This window comes from Schistocerca piceifrons, chromosome 3 (assembly GCF_021461385.2).
Source record: "Schistocerca piceifrons isolate TAMUIC-IGC-003096 chromosome 3, iqSchPice1.1, whole genome shotgun sequence".
Lineage (NCBI taxonomy): Eukaryota > Metazoa > Arthropoda > Insecta > Orthoptera > Acrididae > Schistocerca > Schistocerca piceifrons.
In genome coordinates, this window is record NC_060140.1 from 879,273,085 (window position 1) to 879,291,813 (window position 18,729).

Sequence of the window (18,729 nt, forward strand, 5' to 3'; positions counted from 1 at the left end):
ATTTTGGGCAACTTCTCTAAAGAAATAGTTTTGTACTGTTATGTACCATAGTATATATGTTTGTAGCATTGCTCTTTGTTTTGGTGAACTGTTATCTGTTTATGTAAACGCCGCAACACTGTCAGAGATCAGGGCAAAGGCCGAAGAGACTAGAGAGACAGTAAAATGATTCGATGGAAACATTTTTAAAAAGGCGGTACACATTGAGACGCATGTACAGCCGGCCACTGTGGCCGAGCGGTTCTAGGTGCTTCAGTCCGGAACCGCGCTGCTGCTACGGTCGCAGGTTCGAATCCTGCCTCGGGCATGGATGTGTGTAACGTCCTTAGGTTAGTTAGGTTTAAGTAGTTCTAAGTCTAGGGAACTGATGACCTCAGATGTTAAGTCCCATAGTGCTCAGAGCCATTTGAACGCATTTACATTGGTGTAAAATACAGTCACAGAAGTGACCCAAATGATTTGTTGAGTAATGCATGCATGTCCGAAGGAACATTATATCTTACTTCTTAAGAAGACAGGCACATAGTTCGTAGTTATTCGTCAATATCAGGCCCTCAACTCTCAATAAATATGTCCTTCAAATGGTTCAAATGGCTCTGAGCACTATGGGACTTCACAGCTGTCATCATTCCCCTAGAACTAGAGAACCACTTAAACCTAACTAACCTAAGGACATCACACACATCCATGCCCGAGGCAAGATTCGAGCCTGCGACCGTGGCGGTCGCGCGGTTCCAGACTGAAGCGCCTAGAACCGCTCGGCCACTCCGGCCGGCAAATACGTCCTTCCTGGATGGGAATATATCCTACGTACGAGTGCGAATATACCTAACGTTGGCGTGCGTGTTGTCTTACATGGACGACGACGTATGAAAATTTAGGTCTGCCCGTGATCCGTGCATGGACAGCCTAAGCGATTAAGGCGACCGCTCGCATAACGTGGGAAATCCGGGTTCGAGTCCCAGTCAAGCACAAATTTTCGTTGTCGTCATTCTGATATACACCCGATGGGGGTAAATACTCGCAATTGCGAATACATTTCCTGTATTTGTCGGCAGAGTTGAGACTTTCCTTCTATATGCTGCTTACCTCTCTATGCCTTACGTTTTCTCCACGGATAGCGTGCCGTCCAGGACAGCAGCTGTCCACGACACAAGACAAAAGTTGTGTGTGTTATGATGACCCATTCCAGTTGGTACGATGGCCTCGCCTGATATGAGCGGTGTAGAACAGAATTACAATGTGGCAGGCCGCCACCTAAGGGTCTGCCACTACTTTGTCATCTGCAAGGGATTATGCGCGGTGGCCTGGCACCGCATATCGAGAATCCAGGCCTTGGGGAATTGTAGGCGTTTCGCTTGCCCATGCTCCAACAACGCATTAAGTCATAATTGTATGGTGTATGTTGTGTGCGCGGCCGGCGGCGCCTGGCGGGATGAGGAAGAGGTGGGCGCGCCACGTTCCCAGGCGCGGCCGCGTCCAGGAAGCGGCAGATGAGGCGCTTCCCCTGCCGCGGGATGTCGCCGCGCAACACCCAGTACGCATCTCCAGCAAGTCCATTGGTCACAAGGTCGCTCGTGAACGAGAGGGACGCCTAGCAGCTGGGGTTCTAACACGACAGCGACATCATCACGACTCCACAAAGCTGCAATTTGATGCGGCAATACAGCTGCAAAAAATCCACCCGAGTGAGAATGCCAGCAAAGCGTGGAAACCAACAACAGGAATACGTTTTAATTCTTAATGATAAGTTTACTCCTGCTATTTCACTTAATTAAATATTGACCGTAACAACACAGGTTTCGAGGGCTGCGCATAAAACCAGTTCCATACCGTATGGAGTGTGGCTCGAGGTTATGTACAGGGTGAAAAGTACTTAAACCGACATACCCTGGGAGGTTGTAGGGGATATCAAAACAAATATTTTTCCCTAATGTCATTTTTTCCTAGGAGGATTAATTAAAGCGGTGGAGGCCGGATTGCGCTCTTCAGTTGTTAGACGCCGTATTACGCTCTTCAGTTGTAGGCAACTGGTGTCCACCAGTGTAGTAGTGCATTGTCTCTGTTTACTAATGGAGCGATGCACCTCCGTGAGTACACTGATATGGTTGGTGCGTACTACGTAGCGTACCACAACAGACGAGCTGCACAGCGGGTTTATCAACAATATCCTAATCACCGTATCCCGCATCATACGACCTTTGCTGCTGTGTACCAACGTCTGCGTGAGACCGGGTCATTTAGCAGATTACTTGGACAGGGACACTGTCCCACGGTAAGATCGCTGCAATTTGAGGAAGCTGTCTTGCAGCATGTGGAGCGGGATCCTTCAATCAGCACTCGTGCAATTGCACGTAACATGGGGACGAATCAGACGAATGTAAGAACAGTTCTTTGAGAGCAATTGTTACTTCCATTTCGTTTACAGCGTGTCCACAACCTGGAACCAGTTGATTATCCACCCAGAGCACAATTTTCGCAGTGGTACCGGGGACAGTGTGAAATGCATCCTACATTTCCATCCTCTGTGTTGTTTACCGATGAAACAACGTTCGGGCGTGATGGAGTCTTCAACATGCACAATTCGCATGTTTGGAGTGAGGATAACCCACATGCCACAGTTACTAGCACTCATCAAGTACGGTTCTTCGTTAATGTGTGGGTTGCTGTTATTGGGGACTGTTTAACTGGGCCGTATCTGCTACTTAGGCGATTAAATGGCAGGCGCTATTGCAATTTTCTCGTCAGAGCATTGCCAGAATTGCTGGAACACGTCCCGCTCCCTACAAGACAACGTACGTGGTTCCAACATGACGGGGCGCCGGCACATTTCAGTCATCCTGTGCGTCGATTTCTGGACCGACGGTTCCCAGAAACGTGGATTGGCAGAGGTGGTCCTGTACCATGGACTGCTCGATACCCAGATATGTCTCCTCTGGACTTTTTTTGTGTGGGGAGAGATGCGCAACCTTGTTTACGCAACTCCTGTTGCATCAGAAGAGGAACTGGTTGCCCGGATAGTAGCAGAAGCAGGAATAATTCAGGATACTCCTGGGGTTTTTGCCCGTGTCCGAACATGATCCAACGGTGTAATCTTTGTTTACGTGTCAATGGAGGCATTTATGAAAATCTACTGTAATTGAATTTGGATTGTGTTAATGTGTTGTCTCTTGGTCATAAGAAAATGGAAAAGTGTTTGTTGGTTCAATTAATTTGGCGCCAGAGAAATCTTCCTCTACCAGTTTAAATACTCTTCATAGGAAAAAATGACATTGGGGAAAAATATTTGTCCCCTACAACCTCCCAGAGTTTGTCGGTTTAAATACTTTTCACCCTGTATATCTACATACTCCACAAACCACAGTACGGTGTACGGTAGAGGATAGCCTATAGCACTACTAGATATTTCCTCTGTTGTTCCACTCACAAACAGAGCGTGGAAAAAACTACTGTCTCTATACCTCAGAACGAGCCCTAATTTCTCTTATCTTTCTTCGTGGCCCTTACGCAAAATGTACGTTGATGGCAGTAGAATCGTTCTGCAGTCAGCTTCAAATGCCGGTTCTCTAAACTTTCTCAACAGTGCTCCTCGAAAAGAAAATCGCCTTCTCTCCAGGGACTCACGTTTGCCTTCCCGAAGCACCTCCGTAACACTTGCGTGTTGCTCGAACCTACCGCTGACAAATCTAGCAGCCCGCCTCTGAATTGCTCTGACGTTTCCTTTAATCCGACCTGGTGACGATTCCAGACACTCGAGCAGTACTCGAGAATGGGTTTACTAGTGCCCTATATGCGATCTCCTTTACAGATGAACAACACTTTCCTAAAATTCTCCCAATAAATCGGAGTCGACCATTCGTCTTCCCTATTAAGGTCTTTACATGCTCGTTCCCTTTCATATCGCTTTCCAACGTTACGCCAAAATATTTAATCGGCGTGACTGTCAAGCAGCAAACTATTAATGCTATTTTCGAACATCACGGGACCGTTTTCCTACTCATCTGACATTTTTCTGCGTTTAGATCTAGCTGCCAGTCATCAGACGAACTAGAGATGTTGTCAAAGTCATGTTGTATCCTCCGACAGTCACTGGACGATACCTCTGCGTGTACCACAGCGTCATCAGCCAACAGCCGCAGGTTGCTGCTCATCCTGTCCGCGTGGTCATTTATGTTAACAGTAAATAACATCGGTCCTTTCACACTTCCCTAGGGCATTCCTGACGAAGCCCTTATCTTTGACGAAGACTCGCCGTCGAGTACAACGTACTTGGTTCTTTTACTTAAGAAGTCTTCGAGCCACTCATCTATCGGAACCTATTCCGTATGCTCGTACTTTCGTAAACGTGTGCTGTGGGGCAGGGTGTCAAATGCTTTTCGGAAATTTAGGAATATGGCTATTGCCCTTCATCCATAGTTCGCAAGCTATCAGACTTGCACCCGGCGAACGGTCTACCCGACGGGAGGCCTTAGCCACACGACATTTACATTTGTTGGTCTGTAATTTTTCACATCTGTTGTGTGTGGGCTGTCGAACTCGCTGCTCAAGACAATTTTCGGAAAACGTTTCAAAACTGCTTCACAAGACTGTCTGTACCCTCTGCAATGAATCCGTAGACTTCCCAGTCTATACTCGGTAGGTTAAAGTCGCCTACGACTACTACTGCATGAAATTAGAATTAATTTAATACCTCCGGCTGCTGTCAGGCGTTGATATATATATCAACGGGGATAGGTAAAAATGTGTGCCCCGCCCGGGACTCGAACCCGGGATCTCCTGCTTACACGGCAGACGCTCTATCCACCTGAGCCACCGAGGGCACAGAGGATAGCGCGACTGCACGCCTCCCGGGAGACCCACATTCTCACCTTGTATGCCCACACTCTACATTCGTAGTGCCCCAGCCCAACGTACTCATTACTCGTGGAAGACATTCTTACCAAGTCCCGTAAGAGTTAGGGAATATGTGTGCATCCGCACAGAAGAAGAAGGTCATGGCCGGTATTGCCAGAACTATATACTTATATGGTGTCTGTTCTTTCTGACGTGTCCGAAGGAAGAGACACCAGTAATGACCTGCAGCCGTCTAGAACGAAATTACATAGAATTGATTTAATACCTTCAGCAGCTGACGGGCGTTGATATATATCAACGGGGACAGGTGAAAAATGTGTGCCTCGACCGGGACACGAACCCGGGATCTCCTGCTTACATGGCAGACGCTCTCTCCACCTGAGCCACCGAGGGCACAGAGGATAGTGCGACTGCAGGGACTATTCTTTCGGACACGTCAAAGAACGTGGGTCTCGCGGGAGGCGTGCGCGAGATAGTCCCTGCAGTCGTACTATCCTCTGTGCCCTCGGTGGCTCAGATGGATAGAGCGTCTGCCATGTAAGCAGGAGATCCCGGGTTCGGGTCCCGGTCGGGGCACACATTTTCACCTGACCCATTGATATATATCAACGCCCGTCGGCAGCTGAAGGTATTAAATTAGTTCTAATTTCGTTCTAGACGGCTGCAGGTCATCAATGCCCGAAAGAACAGACACCTTGTACGTATATACTATTGTATGATGTCGGTTTTCCCCGCTAATGGCAGCAGACTTTCTTTGAATTACCCTAAAACCGTCACAGCGGAATCGGGTGGCCCGTAAAACATCCGACAATTAACTTGATTTCACCTAGTCTGTCATATGCGACCAGACAACTTCACTGTCACTCTCAAATTCGATCTGGATAGAGACAATATTTTTGTCAACTGCAATGAACACTCCCCTTCCTATGGCGTCTAAGCTGTCTTTTGGGTATATGTTCCATGACTCACTAAGTATCTCAAAGCTTTCTACTTCGAGAGTCGGCCAGTTCTCGCTACCGAGAATAATTTGGCGTGAGAAATTTCCTGGAGGACAGCAACTTTGGGAATTTTGTTACGAATACTTCGAAAATTTACTGATAAAATTTTGAGTCGAAGTATCTTTACTCTGAACGCGGTCTGATTTCCGTATCTGCGTGTCGTCTGGCTAGAGTTCATCAGAATAACTCAAATGTGCCGTACTTATTCTCCCGCTCGCATCCCCCGCTCTTCACCCTTTCGCGAACAGTGCACAGGAAGAGAGACTGCTGACACTCCTGTTACTTGACTCCTTTAAGACGGTGAGCTCTCGTAAATTTGTGAGCTAAGGCTCTACGCAATGTACAACGCTTCTATTCAGTCTCCCATTGCAATTCGTTAAGTACTTCTCACGCTGACAAAACGTACCCATCATAATCTTCTCTCTCTCTCTCTCTCTCTCTCTCTCTCTCTCCTCCTCCTCCGTTAATCTAATCAGGTAATACTGTCAAGTCGCCGAACAATGGTCATTAATCTGTTGAACATGAGTTTTGCAAACGACTTCTTTCGTGCTTAAATTACAGTCGCTTAGGAATCTTCCGATGAACCAGAGTCTGGCATCTGCCTTTTCGATAGCTTAGATTTATGTGAACGTTTCACCTTAAATCGTCACGAACAAAATATTTCTAGATTGTTGACAGCTGCATCTTTCAAATGGCATCGGACTTTTTCCTCTATTTGCGCACATTACATTGCATTTATTTATCTTGAGGGTCAGGTTCCAATCTCTACGCCACGTGTTGATAATCTTCTTCAAGTCTCTTTACATTTCCCAACAGTTTCCTGACAAAGTCACCGCCATATACACGACTGAGTCATTTGTGAACAGCTTCAGATATTTCCGACAGCTACAGATCAGTAAGTTGAAGTACGCCGGCCGCTACTTGTTGCGGAATTATATCAAAGGTTTTCTGGAAATCACGAAACATGACACGAATCTAAGCTCCAGTGTTTGATACCTTCAGTATCTCAAGAACGAACGGGGAAAGTCGTGTCTTGCACAGAGATAACACAGCATTTGTAACTACAGTCCAAACTTAAACATCGTTAACACGGCTGTACATCTGTCTTATATTTCTTTTGTTCTGCTTATTTATCTATTCCATATGATTGTTGTACCCTTATTAGTTTATTGTTTCTGTACTTAAAAATGTATGAGTAGAACTGTATAGTAATTATTACAGCAGAGGAGTTCGAATTGTCAAAAAGAGTGTGTAATCTCACTCTGGTTAGGTAGATAACGTGTAAAAGTATCTGGACGCAATGAACTGGCAGTGGCGTGTGCTCCTATAAAGACAGATATGTTATACGATGCGCTAGAGGCAAAAATAAAACCTAGATCATGGAAAGGTAGCTGCTTTCTGCCCAAGATTATGATTAATAGCCTCGGATGGATGTTCTGTAATAGATGTAGCTGCTGGAATAATAATTACATGAAAAAAGGCAAGCAAAAAGAACAACGTGCGAATGGCACGTCAGCTGCACAAAATGGCGCAATATGTCTGAGTACCTAGTAGCTAACGGGTGAATCTCGCCATCATTGACCACAACAGGCAAGAGCTGACATTTGTTTAAATTTATTTTTGTAACTGGGTGGCGATTAGTGTTTTTTTTATGAAACTGAACAATGTAACGAGTTCAACGTGTTTAACTGACGGCATGTTATCCAAATTCTACTACGTATCGCTATGTGGTTTGAGGGAACCGTCACACTTCGAAAACACTCACACGAAGCTCTGGCAAAACTGTTCACGTCCACTGAGACCAAAACCACCGTTAATGTGGGCTGTACTTTCGACATTTCATAATAATTCGTACGTTAATTACACTACTGGCCATTAAAATTGCTACACCACGAAGATGTGCTACAGACGCGAAATTTAACCGACAGGAAGAAGATGCTGTGATATGCAAATGATTAGCTTTTTCAGAGCATTCACACAGGGTTGGCGCCGGTGGCGACACCTACAACGTGCTGACATGAGGAAAGTTTCCAACCGATTTCTCATACACAAACAGCAGTCGACCGGCGTTGCTTGGTGAAACGTTGTTGTAATGCCTCGTGTAAGTAGGAGAAATGCGTACCATCACGCTTCCGACTTTGATAAAGGTCGGATTGTAATCTATCGCGATTGCGGTTTATCGTATCGCAACATTGCTGCTCGTGTTGGTCGTGATCCAATGACTGTTAGCAGAATATGGAATCGATGGGTTCAGGAGGGTAATACGGAACGCCATGCTGGATTCGAACGGCCTCGTATCACGAGCGGTCGAGATGACAGGCGTCTTATCCGGATGGCTGTAACGGATCGTGCAGCCACGTCTCGATCCCTGAGTCAACAGATGGGGACATCGCGGTGAACGCACATTGGAAGCGTGTATTCGTCATCGCCATACTGGCGTACAAAAAAAATGGTTCAAATGGCTCCGAGCACTATGGGACTCAACTGCTGAGGTCATTAGTCCCCTAGAACTTAGAACTAGTTAAACCTAACTAACCTAAGGACATCACAAACATCCATGCCCGAGGCAGGATTCGAACCTGCGACCGTAGCGGTCTTGCGGTTCCAGACTGCAGCGCCTTTAACCGCACGGCCACTTCGGCCGGCTACTGGCGTACACCCGGAGTGATAGTATGGAGTGCTATTGGTTACAAGTCTCGGTCACCTCTTGTTCGCATTGACGGCACTTTGAACAGTGGACGTTACATTTCAAATGTGTTACGACCCGTGGCTCTACCTTTCATTCGATCCCTGCGAATCGCTACATTTCAGCAGGATAATGCACGAACGCATGTTGCAGGTCCTGTACGGGCCTTTCTGGATACAGAAAATGTTCGAGTGCTGCCCTGGCCAGCAAATTCTCCAGATCTCTCACCAACTGAAAACGTCTGGTCAATGGTGGCCGAGCAACTGGCTCGTCACAATACGCCAGTCACTACTCTTGATGAACTGTGGTATCGTGTTGAAGCTGCATGGGCAGCTGTACCTGTACACGCCATCCAAGCTCTGTTTGACTCAATGCCCAGGCGCATCAAGGCCAGAGTTTGTTGTTCTGGGTACTGATTTCTCAGGATCTATGCACCCAAACTGCGTAATCACATGTCAGTTCTAGTATAATATATTTGTCCAATGAATACCCGTTTATCATCTGCATTTCTTCTTGGTGTAGCAATTTTAATGTCGAGTAGTGTATAATTGTTGCCGTATTCTGTGGACATTTGGTATCCAATCGCCTGATACAGTTTGGCAAATATTAGTAAATTAAAGTCTCCCGCCGTGTTTTCTTCTGTTCGTATGTGAACACTAATCTCAGGAACTACTATTCATTTTGGTACGGTTTCTATAATAGGTAGACTGTTCGCCGCTACGCCAAGCAAGTCGTCTGGCCATTGCTACTTAGAGCGACCCGTGCGAAGCAGGGACAGATCGCAACAGTTGGCGTGGACACTCCGTACCTGTTCACAGCGGCGCGCGTAACAGCAGCGACGCTGGTGAACGTAATCTCCGTGAGACGATAACGAGGCGAATATTCAGCCAGTCGTAAAATATTCTTCCCATTTAGCTCACAATTTCTCTTGCGGTAATATATCGCACAAAAGTATCACAGTCTGTGCACGCCCACGTAAACAAACCCCTCCTCCCCCCCCCCCCCCCCCCGCCCCCACCATCCCGCACGCAGTTGGATTGTTAACATCCACGGTACTCGTACTCGAATGTCGATGATATTATTAAATGGTTCATCTACTCCTTCCGTGGTGGGCAGATGCGTCGAATATCTCGATATAATATCATTCAGCATGAGTGTGACCATTTAGAAACGACTTCTCAAAGGCACAAAACATCAATACATCCAGGAATTCTTTAGATGTAACTCCTTGTTGAACAGTTATATGTGCGCTTTCTGAAGGAGCAAGGTATCTTTATGAGCTGCAGGCAGCTACATTGCCATTTGCGTTCAGCTACTGCTCGTGGGGACACGTGCAGAGGCTGTGGTCCGAAACAACGTAACAGTGTACGAAGACGCAAGGCCCGAATGACGAAATAATAGGATCAAACCTTTCCTCGACAACAGGATTCTTAAGAGACGTAGCACATGCTCGATAAGCAACAGGATAAGAGAGGAAAGTGACAGTGTCCTTTCAAAGGAAACATTTGGGCATTCACCTTAACTGATTTTGGAAAACCACGGAAAATGCAAATTTGGATACCCAGGCGGAGATGTGAGTCCAGTGTCTCACCACAGCGCCAACCGCTCAGCCCCGGGTCCTTACTCACTGCCGTTATTTGAGGTCGTTTGCCAGTTCCCTCAGAGTCAGATTTAGATTTTTTTCACGCGCTTTCCCTGAATCGCTTTAGACAGATTTTAGAATGGTTCCTTCAAATATGACACGGCGAAGTTCTCCCCAAATCCGAGCTTGCGTTCCGCCTCTAATAATTTCTTACTTTTTGGTACGCTCGTACTAGAATACTGGTGTTGACAAGACTTCCTCCTCTGAGTCTAGCGTGTCACAATTAAGAAAATCCCACCGCAAATTTCTGCTGCCAGTCTGCGCCCGTTACCGGCAAGAAGGGGTCTGGTGGTCCACCTGCAACTTGGGGATGAACGTCTCCAGTTCTATCCATAGGCTTGATCTTCGCTTGAAAGAGTTTCCGGATGCTTCAGAATATCGCGATGTGTTTGGGCTTACATCTTAACAGACTACATTTTGAAAAAAATGTGCTCATATCATAATGAATTATCATAGACGCTCTATTGCAGTTAAAGAGTGGGCAGCTCGTATTCCCATTCGATATGTACAGCTACTGCGTCATTAGGCTCATAATTTTTGGTTACCACGTTACGGCGCGGGTCCGTAAGATCGCGTATCAGAAAACCTTTTTGAGCTGGTGACTTCTCACTCTTATCCCTCACTTCCGGTTTCGCCTGTACTGCAAGACAGGCAACAGCAGTGAAGGCAGCGATCATGTTCGATGTCGTGTCTCGAGAAGAAAATGCTACTAGTGGTAGAATTGAGCTTCCACTTTCCTGAAGATGCATGTAAGTGTGTTTATTTTTACCGGTCAAACTGTGCACGTCTTTGTCAGGCTTCTACAAAGTATGTCATAACACTAAGGTGGAGCTCCTCTATCGCAGCAATCTATCCACGCAAACAATAGCAAATTTCTTCAGCGTTCACAGTGGTCACAAATAATTTACCTGCTTCTGCGTTCTTGTCGCCTCTTTAGTACAGATGAATTCTATTTGAAAAAAAAAAATATTTTTCAGCTGCGAACAAAAGCAAACAACTCTGGATCGTTGGACCTCAAACGTCTCGGGAAAAATCGTCGCTGACATATGAGATAACGTTCCATGGCGCGGACGTCTTAGACGCACATTCAAGAATGGTTCAAATGGCTCTGAGCACTATGGGATCTAGGATCATCAGCCCCTAGAACTTAGAACTACTTAAACCTAACTAACCTAAGGACATCACACAACACCCAATCATCACGAGGCAGAGAAAATCCCTGACCCCGCCGGTAATCGAACCCGGGGACCCGGGAGCGGGAAGCGAGAACGCTACCGCACGACCACGAGCTGCGGACAGACGCATATTAAAGTAGACTCGCTGCTCCAGTAAGAATAAAAGTCGAACATCTTCTGGACACAACTCTTCGCAGCCAGAGACTTGTAAAGGATTGACTAGCGTCGATAGATGCATCAAGCCAAGGATTGACTAGCGTAAAGAGATGCATCAAGCCAGTCTTCTGACCGTAGACCACAACAACAACTACAAGAACAACGAATGGTTGTTCACAACCTCTAGTCACCCCCGTAATTGTAGGGTCTGATTTTGCTGCACGTCCTCGTGTTACTGCTGGCGGTGGCGTTCAGCTACAGCTGGGAAATGTGAGGTTCGGCTTTTCTGACTCGTGTGAGTTGGGCGCGGTGTGCTGACACGCACGAGGCGAAGCTTTGCTGGGTAGCCTGAGGGCCCGCCTCGCCGCTGCCTGGAGCAGCACGCTAGTCAGAGGTGGGAGGCATTCTGTTTGCTTCTGTGTGTCGCACAGGCGTGCGGCTACGGCCGCGAGCTTTCAGCCTAATGAGCGGCGGCCTCCGTCACGCAGCTTCGCAGCCCAGCCCTGGGCCAGTGCGCTACGCTACACACACTACACGTCAAGCACCAGCCAACCTGTTACAAATCTCTAGGATTTTTTCCCTGACACTAATAACCAGCACCTTCGCAAATACAGGGTGTAATAGGTATAATGTAGATATCCCTGTTGGTCACTGAGGAAGGTATACTGACAACATTACATCAGTAATACGTCAGCTCCAGACCAATAACTATGGTTATTACAAGTCGTAAGTTTTGTAGTTTGGTTAGTACAGTAGAGTACCGTCAAACCGAACTAATTGGCACCGGACCTTGTTCGGATTACCGATTTGTTCGGATTAGCCGGAATTACGGAGACGAGTTTTTCGAATGAAGTGTACCAAGCAGATAAGTAGGTGCACCATACCATAGTAACAAATGGGAACAAGTGTGGGAACAGTGGCTCACTCTCACTTCCTGCCCTTGTAGTTGTGCATTGTTGAGGCCTTTGTAGTGCCTGAGGTCAGTGCACTGCCAGTTGTCTCGCAAAGCGCTTGGTTATGATAGTTATAGATCGCTGGCAAGCGTAACAGCTGTATTGAATTCCTTCAGGTATAGTGGTGTACGGGCAACGGCCTCGCCGCAGTGGATACACCGTTTCCCGTCAGATTACCGTAGTTAAGCGCTGTCGGGTGTGGCCGGCACTTGGATGGGTGACCATCCGGGCCGCCAAGCGCTGTTGCCATTTTTCGGGGTGCACTCAGCCTCGTGATGCCAATTGAGAAGCTACTCGACCGAATAGTAGCGGTTCCGGTCAAAGAAAACCATCATAACGACCGGGAGAGCGGTGTGCTGACCACATGCCCGTCGTATCCGCATCCTCATCTGAGGATGACACGGCGGTCAGATGGTCTCGGTGGGCCGCTAGTGGCTTGAAGACCGAGTGCTATAGTTGTGTACGTATTTTCGTCATGAGTAAACAGAAATATACAACGTTAACACTCAAAGAAAAACTGAATGCTTTGAAGCGGATAGACAATGGTGAGAATGTAGGTAAACTGGCAACGGAACTGGGTGTTGGTATAGGAATCATTTGTGATTGGAAGAAGAACCGAGTGAAGCTTGAACAGTCCTGTGCAACGTCTTCGGGAAAAACACTCGAAATTCGGGTGACTTTGAAACTGTCCCAGTACGATAAAGTGGATGAAGCTCTTTTCCTTTGGTTTGCGCAGGAAAGGGAAAGGGGAACTCCTTTGAGTGGAGCACTGCTTCAGGAGAAGGCTGTTTACCTGAACAAGTTAATAAATGGTGATGGTCTTTTAGTGCGAGTACGGGTTGGTTGGACAGATTCAAAAAACGCCATGGAATCCATCTGCTAACAATTACTGGAGAGAAGCTTTCTTCTGCCCGTGATGCAGCGAAGGAATACTTGGGTGAGTTTGAAAAAATGATAAGAGAGGGAAAGTATTCTCCCCAACAAATCCATAACGCTGACGAGACTGGCCTTAATTTTACGGCATTGCCAACAAAAAGCCTGGCATCAAAAGCAGAAGACCATGCTCCTGGTTTTAAAATGTGCAAAGATCGTGTGAATTAATTAGCGTGCAGCAACGCTGCTGGTAATCACAAGCTGCCTTTAATGCTGATCGGCAAATCTGCTAGGCCCAGAGCTTTTAATAATTGCAACATGAAGTCCCTGCCCGTATATTACAGCAACCAGAAAAAAGCATGGGTCGATGGTAAGCTGTTCAAAGAATAATACCACGGCCAGTTTGTTCCCTCTGTTCGACGGTTTTCTAAGAAAGATCATTTGTCTTCCCGTGCAATCCTTTTGATTGGTAGCGCGCCATCTCATCCCAGCACTGAAGACTTATTTGATGGAGAAATTGTGGCGAAGTTTATGCCGGCGAATGTTACACCACTTCTACAATCGATAGACCAGGGCGTACTGCAAAGATTAAAACTAATTTACAGAAAACAATTTTTAAGAATGCTGATCCACGATGATATCATTCCTTTAGTGGATAACATAAAAGACCAATGTGTAGGATGATGTTTATTGGGCCACTGAGGCATGGCAGAATGTTTTAGAAAATACTCTGAAAAAATCGTGGAGAAAACTGTGGACATATCTTGAATTGCAGGACAACCTGGTTGAAAATGAAGAGGAAAATCTACTACAAATGATACAGACAATCCCTATATGTGAAGAAGCTAGTGAAGGAGACGTAGATGAGTGGATGGCAGCGGATGGGGCATGTGTGGAGAACCTTACTGACGCTGATTAAGCTGCTGCTGTGGTTCAAGACCAGGAAGAAGTGGACTGCTGTGACGGAAGTGACAATGAGTCTGAAAGCGACAGAGGAGAGCTGGTGCCAAACAGTGACGCAGCAGAAGCCCTTGACCTCGCGCTACGTTATTTGGAGGAACAGCTCACTGCTACACCTGCTGATTTGATGTTTATGAGACGATGGCGCAACTATGCGTCATATAACAGACTGTCGTCATTACGCCAAAAAACAATGACGTGAGTTTTTGTTATTTAAAAAGAAAGGATAAAATGTCCGCTGTATTTTAGTAAGTTTGACAGCTTTTCTTTGATTGTTATGCATTGTTTAAACCTAATGTTTTCTTGCCAATTTTTCTAATACATGTTTACTGTACTTTGTAAATTAAAATAGTGTGTATGTACAACAGTTTACCGCACAGTTTTCCATACTTAGACTAACATTTACCATGTTCGGGTTAACCGAACATTCGGATTACTGGGGTTCCGATTAGCGGGACTGCTGTATCACCAAGTACATGTGGCAAGAGCACACTACTGATGCTGGTTTACCCCTTGGCAGCAAATCAGGTGTTGAAGTGTGGACACGTTGACGCAAGACGGTTAATCTATACTGACAGGCGTAGTCCACATGGTGGTGCGGTACGACTGTGCAGAAAACATCATGTCGTAAAGTTTGTGGGAAGACTGATCGACAAAGAGAGAGAAAAAAAAAACAATCAACACAGTGATACTTACATAAATATCTGCACTAATACCCGTTACACCCTGTATGCGACTCGCTCGATGAAAATTCTCCTAATAGAAACCAGTATGTTATACTAGACGACGAATATTTCACAGTATCGAAAGTAACAATGGGTATGACTCAAAGGAGCGTAATAGAAACTCTAATGTTTCAACACGTATAAACCATTCATCAAATAGTATCTGCAGGACTTCCTAGCGTTCTCAACACATACAGGGTGTTCGGAAACTTCCATTACAAACTTCTGGGACACATAGAGGGGAGAGAATACATAATATTTTGAACAGCAACACATGTCCGGAAACGTACCGTTTACGTTCTGTAACGGTTTCAATCAGATATGTGACGCGTCCACGTTTGCTGAGCCAAAGAGAAAAGTCTCAGAGTTGCTTGCCTTGGTATGCAATTGGGTAGACAGGATGGTGTGTACTACTTCATGTGGGATCGTATGCAAAGTTTAGTTTTCGAGATTCGTGTAGAGAGAGAGGAAGATCCGTTGGCATGAGTTCTGTCCGCTGCACTAGAAATGAAGAGAGGCACGATGGGACGTTATTATTTTGTTCTGGAATAATGTAAACACGTAGGTTTTAAGCGTTAATAGAAACGAATGTGCTGAAGAGATAAATGTATGTTTAGTTACGTTTTCTTCCGAATTGTTACCTAATAATTGTACTGCGTTACGCCTAATTCAATTCCTCAAGCAGAAGCGGATGAGCTAAACATCTGAATTGAAACCATCGTAGCCGTCCGGAGTGGCCGAGCGGTTCTAGGCGCTACAGTCTGGAACCGCGCGACCGCAGGTTCGAATCCTGTCTCGGACATGGATGTGTGTGATGTCCTTAGGTTAGTTAGGTTTATGTAGTTCTAAGTTCTAGGGGACTGACGACCTCATAAGTTAAGTCCCATAGTGCTCAGAGCCATTTGAACCATTTTTGAAACCGTCGTAGAAAGGAAACGGTACGTTTCTGGACGTGAGTTTCTATTCAAAATATTACATACTCACTCTCCTCTACAAGCCCTAGAAGTTTGTAACAGGAATTACCCAACACCCTGTACAAGCGATTTATCTGCAGGACTACAAGATTTCTCCGCTGACGATGCTCTTCTCTATAGAAAAGTATCGTCGTTGGACGACTGTAAGAAAATACGGAAATACCTCGACAAAGTTTCTACTTTGAGTAATGAATGGTAGCTCTTTTCAGAATGTGAATAACTGTCAGATAACGCCTATAACAGAGAGAAAGAGCTCTTATCTATCCGATACACGACTAGTGGGGAACACCTTGTGTCCTTCACATCGTGTAAGTATTTAGGGATATTGCCAAGAAGCGATATGAAATTGGACGCTCACGTAAAATCACTACTGGGGTACGCTAATGGAATACTTATACTTGTTCGAAGGGTTTTGGAAAATGCAGTGCTTCTGTGAAGAAAATCGCAAGCAAGACGCTAGTTTGGTCAGTTCTCGAGTAGTGTTCCGGTGTTTGGAGTTCTTATCACATAGGCGTGACAGCAGACACCGGATGAATTCAGAGATTTTCTCCCCGCTCAGAGACTGGGTGTTGTGTTGTCCCTACGATCATATCGTCATAACCGATTTGTCAATTTTGAGATGGCTGTATGGGCATGTGCTGAAAAGCTATATGTCACAGATGTGTTGGATCTCATTCCTTATACTTCATTGAATTTAAGTAAGATGTTACAACAATGCGTGGCTGAAGGTCTTTAATGTTTTGCTCAATTAAGAATAACAGTAAAACATAGAAACTTTATCAGTGCACGTCAAATTTCAAAATTCTCAGCTGTGAAGCAGCAATAGTAATTTAGCTTATCAATGGATTTCGTTCACACACAAAAAGATAAGTGGAAAAATGCCCCTATCGGAGACAAAGAACGCGAATATGTTCCTGTTTATTTAAAAGACTTTGACTGAAAAGTGGGCTACCAGCTGCGTCATTCTACCTTCCTCCCCACCTTCACAAATTTTCCCAAAACTTTAGGCATCCGAAAATATTCCTGCTTTTTTTTTAACGTGCAACTCACCTCAAACTCCCACAACACCCCTAACTGTAACTCACTCACACCCACCAGGCCATCGCTATAAGTTCCTCATACCCATCCACTGCCAGTTGCCCTTTCTCACTCAATCAGCCCAACTCATTGCCATTATCTCGTTGTCTCTGTCATTGGCTCCTCCGTCACAGCCACAATCGTCTTCGTTCTGTCCAACAGTCCCCTCTCACGGTCACTCTCACTCTTTTGCTCTCTCTTACGGCTACTGTCTCATTCATTCCTTCCCACTGCTGCTGTGTCTTCTCACTGTTCCTTCTCTCTCTCTCTCTCTCTCTCTCTCTCTCTCTCTCTCTCTCTCTCTCTCGTTGCCATTTCATGCATGTCTCTCATTATTACTAGCTCTCATCCACTTCCTCTTGCTCCTTTTTCTTCCCCGCGGGCACTGTCTCCTACCACTGTTTTGTCACTGTCAACTATGTTGTAGTGCCACTGTGTCCATCTCTTTCTCTCGCACTGCTATTGTCTCCTTCGCTCTTTCTATACCACAATCACTGTCTAGTATTTTTCAAAATTTATTACTTTCCCATCTCTTTGCCGTTGCCACTCTCTTGTTCTTTCTCGGCAAATTAAAAATCTCGAATATGTTTGTATGTGAAAATTTTTGGGAACCTTTTTAAAAGTGCTGAGGCAGAATGAGGCAAGTAGTACCCCACTTTTCAGTTAAAGTCTTTTACATAAACATGAACATACTCGAAGTTCTTGTGCTCCGGTAGGAGTATTTTTCTACTGGTTGCCTTCTTTTCCGTGCTGCAGCGGGGCATATATTGATCAGCAAAATTTATACAATTAGTTCCCACATGATAACAGAGACAGTTTACAGCATTTTTCTCTGTGGTAGAGCACGACGTTTTCACCTCATACCGGATTTTACTTACGTATTTGACGTTTACGAGTAAGGTTACTTTGAACCTCTGTATCTCTGAAGCGCATAAAGATATGAAGAACATTTTCGAGGTTGATGGAGCCATTTAGTGTGCATAGCCGTCTCGGAACCGAGGCTGGGTTTTGGTACCCAAAAACAAGTATTTGGGGTGTTTCTCGATTACGAATAAATATTTTTTAAAATTGGGAGATGGATCTTCTAGATAAATGCCTAGAGAATATACCGTTAAAATTTGGGCAATCTGCTGTGGTTATGTACTCATATTATGAGTATATTTAGATTTCGCCTCATACCTGATCCTACGTGTAGAAGTAGGGTAATTTTGAACCTTTGTATCTTGAGAAAGGATAAAGAAACCAAGAAATTGTTATGTTTGTTCGAGATGGGGATCTTAGGAACATATTGCGAAAACTGCAGCCATTTGCTGTGTATAGCCGTCTTGAAATCCTCGGCTACATTTTGGTCCGCTGGTGACGTCAAAAATATAGTAAAAACGCCCCTTTTTGGGGGTTTCGCAAGGAACCGCCCAGTAACTAATGGTATCTCCATAAGTCCCATCAAGTCCACCGTATATCACATCAAACGCAAAAAGGACCAACCGATTTGCTCCTTTTGCCTAAGTAGGACGAAGAGTGTAATATTTATATTTTGAACCTTTAATGTAGAATAGTGACTCTAAGAGGATCCGTCTGTTGGCTGTACAAATGGTCTGTAACCCAAAGGCTATCGAGAACACTCGACCCTACCTTTCTATCACCAAGAGAACACAA

The 18,729-nt window shown here is 45.4% G+C and overlaps 2 protein-coding genes and 3 non-coding genes across 5 annotated transcripts in view; 1 reads left to right on the forward strand and 4 right to left on the reverse strand.

Annotated features, from left to right (window-relative positions):
• The window catches only part of LOC124789145 (SH3 and multiple ankyrin repeat domains protein 3), a 192,524-nt gene that overhangs the window by 168,501 nt on the left and 5,294 nt on the right, over positions 1-18,729 (reverse strand).
• LOC124789146 overlaps positions 1-18,729 on the reverse strand; it is an 892,841-nt gene that overhangs the window by 43,761 nt on the left and 830,351 nt on the right. The gene's annotated exons all lie outside the window — the stretch shown is intronic.
• Trnat-ugu lies at positions 4,746-4,820 on the reverse strand. Its single transcript has one exon. It is a non-coding gene; the product is annotated as a tRNA-Thr (tRNA).
• On the reverse strand, positions 5,174-5,248 carry Trnat-ugu. Its single transcript has one exon. It is a non-coding gene; the product is annotated as a tRNA-Thr (tRNA).
• On the forward strand, positions 5,356-5,430 carry Trnat-ugu. The gene has a single exon. It is a non-coding gene; the product is annotated as a tRNA-Thr (tRNA).